General features: G+C 44.5%; 1 protein-coding gene across 2 annotated transcripts in view; it reads left to right on the top strand.

Moving 5' to 3' along the window:
* Positions 1-4,537: 4,537 nt before the first annotated feature.
* LOC147883855 (pathogenesis-related homeodomain protein-like) overlaps positions 4,538-13,163 on the top strand; it is a 43,906-nt gene continuing 35,280 nt past the window's right edge. The window contains exons 1-2 of one of the 2 annotated variants that reach the window (XM_087399125.1): positions 4,538-4,770; positions 4,938-5,011. The gene's annotated coding sequence lies outside the window, so the exon portion shown is untranslated. The remainder of the gene's footprint in view (positions 4,771-4,937; positions 5,012-13,163) is intronic. The other variant, XM_087399124.1, reaches the window with a different exon arrangement.

The raw sequence follows: 13,163 nt of genomic DNA, 5'->3' as shown, positions 1-13,163 counted from the left end.
TTCTTGGTTGCAGAATCATGTCATGTACTAATAGGGTCTATGTTGAGTGGAAGAATGCTGTATGAAGATGGGTGGAAGAGAAACAATGCAAGTACAAAAAGCAATATGAGATTGAAATGCAATACTTGTATTATCAAGGCACTCAACCACTATAAATAGCCAAGGGCTGCATAAAATCATGCCTTGATTCAAGGCAAACCACTCAACCTTGGAACAAGACTCAAGACTCACTTGGACTTGTGTCTCATACAAGACACTCTAGGCCAAAAGCCGCTCGTTCTCAATTACAAACAACTTATATATTGGTTCCATCTACCAGGTAGTTCTGACAAGCGACCTACTAATTTCTAATAGGGAGCCTCAATTAACCGCTAATTACTATATTTGTTTTTTAACAGTGATAATTTTGTTGAATAATGAAGAGCAAAAGATGAAGAGTCATCAATGTGCCAGAACTAGCCTTGATTCAAAACGTGCTAAAATTAGTCTTGATTCAAAAGCAAGTAGTAGGATGATTGCTCTATGTGCATGAAGTAGGGAAAGCTATCGTGTATCGAGTCAGAGAAGATTAATGTGTATGTAATGATGTAGTGTAAGGGCCCCGTTTGGGAAGCTAAAGTGGAAGTGTTACCAAGAAGGAAAAGCGCTTGAAGTGGAAGGACTAGGAAGAGGTTTGAATGACAACCTTAAAGTAGATTGGGAAGATGCAAGATTGTGGCAAGCAATAAGATAAAGGGCGACTAGTTACACTGGAGTTATGGGAAGCTAGATTACATTGAACAATACAAAGGTAAGACTTGTGGTTCATGTTCATGATAAAAACTTGTTTTGGAAAACTCTGACAGCCTCGTAGAAGGAAAAAGTGAAGATCCCAGTAGATTGTTTATTATGGATGGTCCCCAAAGTCAATACAATAATATTGGCAGATCTCATGTGGCCCCATGAAGAATTTGGACTCCAGGAGTTCATAACACCAACTCACTTGTATGCGGACACGACAATTACATGCCGAGGGCAGGACCCAAAGACATGGATTATATGGTACCGATGGTTAAGGTGCAGTACCATGGCCAAAGTTAGGTAGGAGTGCTGCTTGATGGAGGTTTTGGAGTGAACATCCTAATAGTACATGTTCAAGAGATTGGGACTTTCTGGTTTAGAGCCAGCCCCATTTCAGGTCCGTATGGTGGATCACAGGAGAATTCATCCAATTGGCATAATCTGTAATCAGGTAATTCACATGCAAGGAATGGTATTCTGCATAAATTTTGTGGTCCTTCAAAAGGAGGAAAAAGATGTGTGCTACCCTATGTTGTTGGTAGGCCATGGTTTAAAGTCGCTAGAGTGAAGCAAGATTGGGGTTCTTCAATGATTACAATACGGAATGGTAAGAAGAAGCTTAAGATGCAAATGATCCTGAGTACAGCCTTGAAGAAAAAAGAGCAACTTGTCATAGCGCAAGGGTTGAACATGGGAATAGAGCTTGACGATGATGAGGAACAAAAGTAAATAGATGCGAATCCATTGGTGGTCCACTCTTTGAGATAGATGTGGAAGAAGTGTTTCAACAAAGGATCCAAGGGAAACAGCCCACCATACAGGTTCAATAGTAATAGTGGAAGATCTAGTACTAGAAGAGGCATTTGAATCAGAGGATGCTCAACCTGCCATCTGGATGCAGAACCAAATGAGTAGAAAATAACATTCTGTCAGAAATATGGAGAGGAAGGCTAAATCGACATATGAGGATCACATGCGAAGGATGCCCCGCATTAGGGAAGATGATTTGGAGGGATTTAATCTGGGGATGGAGGATGATCCAAAACGAGTGAAGGTGACCATGTTTGCTACATAAGAATTCTAATGGCAGTTGGTCAAACTATTGCAAGAATACAAGGATATTTTTGCATGGGAGTACATAGACATGAAAGGAGTCGATCCATCCCTTAGTGTTTACTGCATCAATTTGAAAAAAGATGCCAAGCCTGTAATCCAGTAACACTATTGAATGTACCCAAATTTTGAAAAGTAGGTAAAGAGGAAATTGACAAGCTACTAAGGGTGGGATTTATCTATCCAATGGATAAAGTAACCTGGTTGTCTCCAATAGTCATCATTCCAAAGAAGAATAGGAAGCTCCTAATTTGTGTGGATTACCAAAAGTTGAATGCAACGACGATCATGTTAGATATCAATGCTCCACTCTCACGTAACTATGTGAGAACCAGCTAACTCTACTTGTAAGCCCCCCATATGAGGAGAAGGCATTTGAGTAGCTCAGTTATCCGGTTTGGACACCAGATGGGGGCCATGTGTGGCTTGATGGCTAGACGGCTTCAGATAGAGTTGGCACACCGCCAATCAGGCTACATGCAAGTGTGGGAAGGCATCCCTTGACTGACCGCACTGAGGGTAGACGGAGCATTTCTTGGGGTAGCCCACTCTCAGGTTGCAGGGCCTGTTTGGAGCCTTAGATGATCCGAGATGGCTGTGGGCCGAACGGCAACCGTAGGTCAGTTGCTCTGTTTTGCACACCGGTTCTATCGTATGGTCGGTGGCCTATTTTGGGACCCCCAGTCGACCGTTTTGGGCGGACTGGGTTGGCCACCTAATTGAGCCTAACTGACTACGACTGGTGGCTATATAAGAGCAAGCCCGTGAAGCCCATTTCATCACTGGCTATAGCAACCCTGATTCCTTAGCATCCAGCCTCCGTCTTCTACTGTTTCCGGCATGCCATCGAAGCTTCTTTCATAGGAGCGCACAGTTGGGAGGCAGCACCATCTATTGTATCAATTCTACAGTAATCAAATTTTTGATTCTCCATACTATCTTGTTTTCTCTCTTGCGTACGAGATCCTATTATCTGTTGAGCACAGACGTTGTATTATTTTCTTATAGATCATGAATCCATTTCCCCTATCATTTTGTGATACTTTCTTGGATGTTGTTGCTGGGCACGAGATGCATATCTTTCTAAATGACTCCAACAGATATAGCCAAATCTAGATGGTTGAAGAGGACAAGGATAAAGCAACATTTGTTACGGAATGGGGGGTCTATTTTAGCATTGTTATGATGTTTAGATTGAAGAATGCACTACCAACATTTCAATCTTGGACACAGAAGGTTTTTGAACACTATCTGACCACCTTCATGTGGGTATTTTTGGATGCCTGTAGTGTATGGGAAAAAAGCTGAGCATTTCGATCAATTGCATTTATGTTTTGACAAATGCCGGAGCGCCGGGTTAAGCCTAAATCTGGCAAAGTGCACTTTTGTAGTAAAGAGAGGACTATTGTTGGGTAACATCATTTTGCAAGAAGGAACGGCGATTGATCCCCAAAAGGTAGAAGCCATCTAGAAGGCTCCTCGAAATGTCAAGGAATTGCAAAGGCGTGTGGGCCAAGGGAGATGGCATAACCGGTTCCTGTGTTACTTGTCATATGTTTGCTAGCCCCTTACAAAGTTGACAAAGCAGGATGTTCCGTTCATTTGGGGGAAGGAACAGGAAAAAACATTCCGGTTGCTAGAAAAGATCTTAGTGGTCGCACCAATACTACAGCTACCGAGAACTGGAGCTTGGATTTCCATGTATTTGTGGATGCATTAGATATTGCAATTATAGTGTTGATGCATAAACGTCACAAAGGTTGGTATCAACCTATTTATTATGTAAGTTGGACGCTCACCAGTGCAGAAAGAAATTATTCGGTGATCTACTCCTTGGAAAAATGCGGACACTATTTACTGAGAAACAAGATTATGTTCTATATGGATCACCAAGCACTGATGTACTTGGTGAACAAGGTGCAACCAACAGGAAGATTGGCTAGATAGATTCTCCTATTGCAAGAGTTTTATTATATAGTAGTATGCATGCCAAAGAGTCAACATTTGGTGGAAGATTATTTGAGCAAGTTGGATTCTGGGGAAACACCCTTGGAGGGAATTTCAGGATGCGGATTTATTTGAGGTAGAACCCATTCAGTGCATGTACTGGTATGATCGCATGATTCAATTTCTAACAGATGGTGTTTTCCAAAGGAGATGTCGCTCGATCAAAGAAAATAGATGGCATTGAAGGCGCATTTATAGTACTTTAGGATTCCACTCCAATCTATTAATTCCTTTTATTTTTATTTGTTCTTGCTAGAGTTTGCAAATTCAAAACAAACATCATACTTTGGACGAATATATTCTTCAAAAGGTATACATATGCAAGACCTATGCAACAATTAGAAAATAGACATCAAACAAGATTGTATTCACATTCACATCATGTCAATTATCATGCACATCAAAACAGAGATTGTATTCACATTCACATCATGTCAATTATCATGCACATCAAACAGAGGTTGTATTCACATTCACATCATGGCAATTATCATGCAGATCAAAACTTCGAATCACACCAATAGAGGTCTACATGTTTACATTATGGATGTCTAATATGACTCATGCACACGCAGCATACGACCTAGCCAAGCAATATAGTTGTAAGCTGTCTTAATTGGTCACCTTATGTCTTAATTGGTCACCTTATGACAGTGCCATAAATTGTTAGGAAATTCATTAGGACCGCAATGTCACCTTAAGGCTGATGTGCTTGGCGTCTCCAAAAGCAGGCATTACTGCGATCGCTCAATTGCAATCGCAATTACAGGTTACTCCAACAAATTTGCTCTTGGACAATCTGAATTGCGTATAGACATTGACAAAACCGAAGCAAATTCTTGTGGAGTCGCTTCGAAACTGTCCGACAAGGTGACTCTCCACATTTGCGAGTTAATCCTTTCATGTGTAAGCAGGAAATTTTCACGTTTCAATCCCGGCATTGTGATGTTGCTTATGTGGGACACACCCGGATTGCAGGGCGTGGTGATTTGCCAGTTGTGTTCAGCAATTTGATAAGATTTGTCTGTTGTCTACAGCGATTTCATAAGAGATGACCACAAAGGGAAGATCTGGGCAGCGGCTGCGATCGCCAGCGATTTACAGATTTCAAGTATGAAATTATCATGGAATCCCTATAAGCAGCCACTGTCAGACTCTATTTTAGCCAGCATTAGCTGTGAGTCTTCATAGAGCCACAACCTAGCGGCCACCAATCTGTCATGCAATTGACGTCATCCCCTTGATATAGCCCCACCGCAAGTCAGTGGTAATAGAGCTGTTGCTCCATTGGACATAGAAGTGCAAGATATAGGTGGAAGAGACTGAGATCAAGAGAGCAGGGCTCCTGAATGAACTGTGCTTAGGGAGCGAAGTCAACAAATTTAAAACTTGGGACTGCTGCAACTAGCCTATCGATTAAAGGAATAAGGTGAAAACTTTTCCAACTGCCAGCAATCCTAAGACTTTGTGCAGCTTCATATTGTTGCTGCCTGACTGTGGTGCTAAGGAATTAAACCGTTGCTAAGGTCCTTGGATCGTTGTCCCCTTGTGCATCAGCTCAAATGCTTTCTCGTAGTTCAAAGGAAAAAACTCTGAACGCACTGTTGGATATCATTCCACAGCCTGCTGTCCAAGAACTTTGGAGGTCCATACTCTTCCTTTTCTCGAATTAATAGCCATCTGCATGAATTTTTCTTATACTGATTGATTACCTTGAAAAACTAGAGACTCTCATCCACATTTTGCTCTATGCTAATGACGTCATGTTGTCTGACAGCTCTACAGGCTTAGAATCAATTCTATCTATTAGAGCGTCAATGTGATTCAACCATTTGGGCCACCAATTAAGTGCTTCCCATCTGGGTCGCGCAGTGCAGTCAGGTGATGGGCGGCCAGCAGGGCTACCCTAGTCGCCATTAGGTAGGACATCATGTTTACTCTGCATGCCATCTGAGAGCACGGTACTCTAGGATCAATAGCGACTGTCGAAAAGCGGGAGCATTTCTGCAAGGCTTGGCCTGCAGGAATCTTTTACACCCACTATGTGGGATATATCTGCTGGATGTACCACCTTGTTGTCAGCCCGTGTTCCGGAGATTCCTTAGACATTGAGTTGGTTCTCTGGTACAGGCTGGTTCTTTTCTGACAGCCAGTTTTTTTCTTGTACTTACCATCCTTAGTTCCCTTTGGAAGCTGATTTATATTGTGTTTTTAAAGCATTAATAGAGTTTCCTTTTTCTGGAACATAAAAAGTGCTTCCCCATCGAGGTGCATCGATGGTAACAAACACTAGTTGTTTGCTTTGTTAAACAAACTGACTGAGCCATGATAGAGCGTCATGGAATCTTCCTGTTAAAGTTTAAGGCATCTCATGTGTAGTGAGAGAGGGCTTCTTTGTAGGTGTGCCGGCCTAGAGAGAGGATAGGTTCACTCCTCATTCAGGCTAGGTCACAAGGTCAGGTCAGGTTAGGGCACAAACCTTTGCTGGTTGGAGGCCTGTTAGAGCTGGCTGAGGCAGGCCTACTTGGCCTAGGGTTAGGGCAAGGTTGGGGCCCAGTTTTGGGCACCCAAGCAGGTTGGGTCACCCGACCTGCCTGGTCAGGTCAAACTGCCCTTGTTTGGTTTGGGCCAGCCTGACCTGCTGGTCGGGTCAGGGCAACCATGAGTCGGCCTGTCAACGTGCTCATAGCAGGCCGACCAGGTAGCTAGGGGTCTATAACTTCCCCCCACCCCCCTCTCACACTTGCATGGAGTGGTCACTTGGCGTTTTTCTCTCTCTCTCTCTCTCTCTCTCTCTCTCTCTGTGTGTACAGCCTTGTACAGTCCCGTACAGTCTGTCATACCTGCCTCTCCTGTCGTACCTGCCACTCTCTCCTGGTAGTACCTCTCCGTACAGTCTTTTCCCTTTCCCTCATCCCAGGCTAAGCTGAGCCCTTTGGCTTAGCTTGGGGGTTAGCGTCAACAAAAGGGCACATCTAAGTTTGCACAGGCCACTATGGAACTTCCGAAGATGAAGACTTTCGCCTCTACACAAATTAGAAAGCCCTCCTACTTTGACGTTGCAGCCTCCATATCGACACCCAGCCCCTATGCATTGCACTACAAGCGAAGGATTGGATCTGATCCACAAGAGCAAATATACTTTCTACAGCAAGAAGTGAGAGAGCTCAGGCTTATGGTTGCAGCTCTTGGAAGAAAGGTGAAGGAGATGGAGAGCAAAGGCAATCAAGAAATTATTGCAGAGGTTATGGAAAAATACAACACATCTCCAGTATCGCCAATACTTGTCTCCATGGTTGAAGAGATGATCACCACTCAGGTAAGCTCAGCCAAGAAAGAGATGGCTATTCTAGCCAACAACAAAATCAACAAAGCAGATCTATATACGGAGGTAAAAGAGTAGGAAGCCATAGCAAAAAACAAGAAGAGATTGCGTATAGGGGGGCTGCCAGAGGATTGTATGGGCTGTCCTGCAGATGATTTTACGGAGGGATACACCATAGAAGAGAAGATCACAAGTCTCAAGAAGGAGATACCACAGATAGAATGGGATGAAACCGACATCAGTTGGATCTCTTAGAAGGGAACACAAGTACAAGTTGAGTTCACAGAGAGGGCAGGTAAAGTCAAGATTCTCTGATAGACAAACAAACCGAGAGGCACACGGGTATGGATATCTGAGGAGCTTACCCTGAGTCAGCTCAAACAAAGGAATGTTGAGCTTACTAAAGTGAAGGATGCCTGTAAAGATGGAAAATGGGCAGTATATAGGGATGGACAAGCCTTGATCCGTGATTTGAAATCTAAACCCAAAGACTCTCAGTCTTAAACTGATGTTGCTCAAGCCGTTTTTTTTCTAAGATAAAATTAGTAGCTAGTTATGCATCTAAATATGATAAACTCCCCCAAAGACTCTCAGTCTCTAATTGATGTTGATGTTTTTGGTGTGTGTTTTTTTGTCCCATAGACCCGCGAGGTCTCCTGTGGACGTTAATCTCTCTCTCTCTCTCTCTCTCATGCACACACTTTTTTTTTTGTGAGAAGAAATATTTTATTGCTGTAAAATAATTACATTCATAGTTACTTCAAAAGTGGAGTAACTACTACTCAACTGAAAATCTCAGTATAGGCTGTATATACATCATGATCAATCAAATGAGTTGGAAAGCAATCATAGAACGATTGTTGCAGAGATCGTTTGAAAAAAAGAAAAGATGGAAAAGTAGGATCACCAAAAACTCTATGATTTCTGTCCATCCATAGAGTCCATAGTGCCTCGTAGCGCACCCAAACAAAAAACAAATCAAAACCCTGTCTAGCTGGATGAAAACCAAACAACCAGAAGAACCTGCCAAAAGTAACAGTAGAAAATCTCGCTTGAAGCCCCTGTCGGATGAGAGCGAGGAAATCATAAGTGTGTGGACAGTGCTAAAAGATGTGAAGCACAGATTCAGTAGAATGTAGACATCTGTGGCAAGCTACCGGAGCAATATGTCTATGCGCGAGTAATTGCCCAGATGGAAAAATGCCAAGTAGGACTCGCCAAAGGAAAAGCTATTGTCGAAGAGGGACTTTATAATGCCAAAGGAGACGCAGCCTCTTTCTCCACCACTTTAGTGGGCGATACATATGCCAAATAGAATTTGCGCTGTCAGAAATCCAAGGCGGAAGTAATAACACTTTATACAGAGAAGGCACTGTGATATGTGAGAGCTTCAAAGGACAGACTGAAGAGGAAGAAGACTGTAGAGTCCAATCCTTAAGCCTATTCTGAAGTTCCAAACGAGGTACCGGCAAGAACAGTCGAAGCATTTCTGAAATTTGATGCCATAAAGGACGGTAATGAGCTCCCAAACCATATTTGCTAGCGGCCATAGAAAAATATAAAAGAGTGCCATCATCTTGGAGTACATCGGCCACAGAAGAAATGCCTTTGAAAGATAGAAAATAAGAATGCCTGGGTTCTTGTATAGCCAAAATATGCTTCCAATCAAGAAGCAAACGAGAGACAAAAGGACAACCTCTGATCTTGCCTTGAATAGAGCCAAATAGGAAATCCCACTGTGTAGGCTGCCAATGCCCAAAAGCAGAAGTATCAATATGCAACAAAAGAGAGTGGATCATGAAAGTCCAAGGTTGATCCCCCCTCCGATTGGGCAATAATAATTCTTTGCCAAGCCCCACTTAGGGTTTAGTGTTCCGTGTGCCATTGGAATCTACCCATAGAAAGTTATAGACCAATCATCAAATCCGTCCCACGCATCTTCTGTGAAAGCACTAAAAAGATGTACTCAGCCATAGCTAAGAAGACTTGGCTCGCTACAAAGGCTCTTCTTGCAAGAGAGAGGTTGGTAGTGCCATAGCGTAACATCTTTTGGCAAATACTCTTGAGGGTCGGTGCCACTTGCTGCTTTGCAGCCCCTTTTGGGATTTAGTGAAAACTCAAAGCCTCTCCTCAAGTGAGGGAGTCCCCTGTCTTTATGACAAAGCCAATTGACTTATGCCAGTTGATCCAGGTGCTTGAGGTCATGCAATAATGGTCCAATTTGAGTACCCTCTCCTGAAGGTTATATAATCTGCAAACTCAGATTTTAATAGCTCTGCCTGTCGAATTGGATATGCATCCTAACTGATCTTGCTCCCTTTGATGTCAAAATGTAGCCCAAGGCCTTTGCTACAAAAAGGAACAAGAAGGGAAACTAAGGGGCACACTTGACAAATGTGGTTTGAGTTGAGCTGCATGACCTGTGTGATGAGGGACTTTGACTGTGGGGCTTGAATTTGCATCATGGCCCTGCATCATCACCATCATACAAGATGGGGTGAATGGTGCCTCCATGTGTCGAGCAGGATCCACCTGGGGGTGGCAGACAACTCCTCTTGGTCGTACTAATGCCTGAAGGCTCTAAGGTTGTCTTGCTGGAGCATGTCAACACCATGCACTGTTGGGTTGACTAGATTGGTTGAATCTTCTATTGAGGCTGAAGGAGAGAGCAAAGTTATGAAGGGTCTAGGGTAGCACATACTCGTGGCATCTCACTGTCACTCCAAAATGTGATGCCTACTCATCATCTCAAGGAAGAAAAGTTTTGAGATTGAGATACCAATGTAACAGACACATGAGCTAACATATTCTTTCAAAAGTATGTCCATGCTAACTGATGGAGTGTGGAAGCGTGTAGACTAACTGGCATAAGACAAAGAAAGCCCTTGTGCAGGCATGACCTACTAACTGGCATAACAGAGAAACCTTGTGCAGGCATGCATGGAGACTAACTGGCATAAGAGAGAGAAACCTCTTGTGCAGGTATAAACTATGTGGAACAGATACACACCTAGACTATGACTTACAATGGAAGACTTGAGTATGCTAACTACTATATTGCTTATGGCCCTGGCAATCCACCAGCTGCACAAAATGCAACTAGGCTGATTGTCATTGAAGAGGCTTTGTACAGGTTGGTGCTGTATTGTGAGGGTGGACACCCTCATTCCACTACGATTGAGAGGTTACTGGAGTGTGACTATTGAGAGAGATCTGCTGGCTACTGGAGAAGGCTCAGCGGCTGCTGAAGGCTGACTGTTGCATCTCAATTGTGCTGTATCCAGAAAGTAGAAGCACATTAAGGTGCTGGAACATGTCTGCAATGTCCAATTGCTGCATCTTGTGCCTGTTGGAGCAGAGGTACAAAGATGACTGCCGTATCTCATGGAGGGTAGTGGGGGGAGGTATAGAGAAACGATAGGGTTTGCAGTGGAGTGATCAAAATAGACAATACTCAGACACAACTGAAGAACGGAACTCAGAAAACATAGTGCCTGTCGGTAATATGAAAAACTGAATACAAGAACCTCAAGCCGGTGTTTCTCAAGGACCGTGGCTGAGGTGAATCAGAAAGATGATTCCATGTAGAGAAACAGTAGAAAAGATAGCAGCAGAGGGAGCGAAGCGCAGTCCTCTGTGTAGCTCGATGATGACGAAGAAGATGAAGGGCTAGAGCTGCCCTAGGAAATGGCTGAAAACCAGCATGCTCTGAGGAAGGAACCTTTAGGCTATCTGGAATAGCAACATGATGAAGAAAAGGAGCAGATCTGGAGTAGGAGGGGCAGATCTGGAGCAGGAGGGGCAGATCTGGAGCAGAAGGAGCAGACGAGCAGATCTGGAGCAGGATGGGGCAGATCTAGAGCAGGATGGGCCAGATCTGGAGGAGAAGATGGAGCAGCCAGGAGGCAGGAAGGAGAGACAGAGAGAAGGCAGATCTGAAGAGGAGAGGTAGATGGAGTAGGCGGGGCTGCAGCAAAGAATGACGTAGATGAGGAGCAGTTGCAGGTCCTGTCCTGTCCTAGAGGAGTGTGGGGGCTTGTGCCTTTATAGGCCAGACCTAGCTGGTCGGCCAGTTGTTTGGCTGAGGTGGCTGGCCTGTAAGGTGTATTGGTTTGCGTGTAAGCTGGTAGATTGCCCCAGAAATTGGGGATTGTTAGTTGCTTAACACCCCCTCTCAATGGCCAATTTGGAGGGGCAGACATTGTGTGCTTGGAGCTTCGTGTAGGGATGTCGACGGTGGTGGTGGCTATCCCTGCGAAATGCCCTAGAGATGAAATGCAAAAAATGCAGAGAAGGTCGCAAGAGGAGTGCCCTTGCAAGGGAATTGTTCACATCCTCAAGTGCGTGAGTTACACGTATGATACCATATAGAAATAAGAACACTGTGAAGCTTGAGAGAATAAGCCACCCCCTCTCAACGCCGAAAGGTGGAGGGAAAAGCAAATATGTCGTAGCAGCACTGATAATCCAGAGAGGGTAGGATTCCTGCCAAAGAGATCGTAGCTGAACAGGGAACCAATGTGTGCCCGATCTTGGACCTTTGGAGAGAGGAGTCTATCCCCGCCTCCATGAGTGTAGAAGAATCGAAACAACAGTCATCAAGACACATCTGAACAGAAAAAAGGGTCCCACCTAGGGAGAACTTGTAGATCCTGGAAGGCGATGCCGATGGAGATCTTGTAGAGGTGAAGGATCATGACCTCCTTGTTCGAAGAAATGGGGAGTGTCAAGCCTAAAACCGAAAAAGGTAGGGAGGGATGGGAGTAGAAGATGGAGTTTTGAAAGGGAGGGAGGGATGGGAGTAGAAGATGGAGTTCCCTCCCGTAGTGCGTAACAGAATGAAGAGGAAACTGATATGTTCATAGGAGTGATGCTCCCCGTACCTATGGCCTCCTTGAAGAAGCAGGATCTTTAGATCACCAGAGATCTGGGGTCTTTAGATCACCATGGCTCTGATACCATATAGAGAAACGATAGGGTTTGTAGTGGAGCGATCAAAATAGACAATACTCAGACACAACTGAAGAACGGAACTCAGAAAACATAGTGCCTGTCGGTAATATGAAAAACTGAATACAAGAACCTCAAGCCGGTGTGTCTCAAGGACCATGGCTGAGGTGAATCAGAAAGATGATTCCATGTAGAGAAACAGTAGAAAAGATAGCAGCAGAGGGAGCGAAGCGCAGTCCTCCGTGTAGCTCGATGATGACGAAGAAGATGAAGGGCTAGAGCTGCCCTAGGAAATGGCTGAAAACCAGCATGCTCTGAGGAAGGAACCTTCAGGCTATCTGGAATAGCAACATGATGAAGAAAAGGAGCAGATCTGGAGCAGGAGGGGCAGATCTGGAGCAGAAGGAGCAGAGGAGCAGATCTGGAGCAGGATGGGGCAGATCTGAAGGAGAAGATGGAGCAGCCAGGAGGCAGGAAGGAGAGACAGAGAGAAGGCAGATCTGAAGAGGAGAGGTAGATGGAGCAGGCGGGGCTGCAGCAAAGAATGACGGAGATGAGGAGCAGCTGCAGGTCCTGTCCTGTCCTAGAGGAGTGTGGGGGCTTGTGCCTTTATAGGCCAGACCTAGCTGGTCGGCCAGCTGGTTGGTGGGCCTGCCAGTTGCTTGGCTGAGGTGGCTGGCCTTTTGGCTGGCCTGTAAGCTGTATTGGCTGGCCTGTAAGCTGGTAGATTGCCCCAGAAATTGGGGATTGTTAGTTGCTTAACAGGAGGGGCGGAAGAGAGGTGAGGAGTGGTGGTGGGCTAAGCTCTTCTATGCCACCAAATGAGGGTTGCAGCACATTGAGATGAGCAGAGGGATCTGGGCACCATTATTCAAAATACAGAACTGAGTATCTAATTTTCCATCAGCTACAAAGTCTTAGGCAGCAAATCAGCCTTTTCTAAGGTTATTCAACTTTCTATGGCAACAATCCTACAGATAACTTTTCA

Source organism: Dipteris shenzhenensis, chromosome 27, assembly GCF_047967505.1.
Source record: "Dipteris shenzhenensis isolate YYH24624 ecotype China chromosome 27, Dip_SZ_1.0, whole genome shotgun sequence".
NCBI classification, from domain to species: Eukaryota; Viridiplantae; Streptophyta; class Polypodiopsida; order Gleicheniales; family Dipteridaceae; genus Dipteris; species Dipteris shenzhenensis.
The sequence above is the reverse complement of the archived record's forward strand: the minus strand, read 5'-3'. Positions and strand labels throughout refer to the sequence as shown.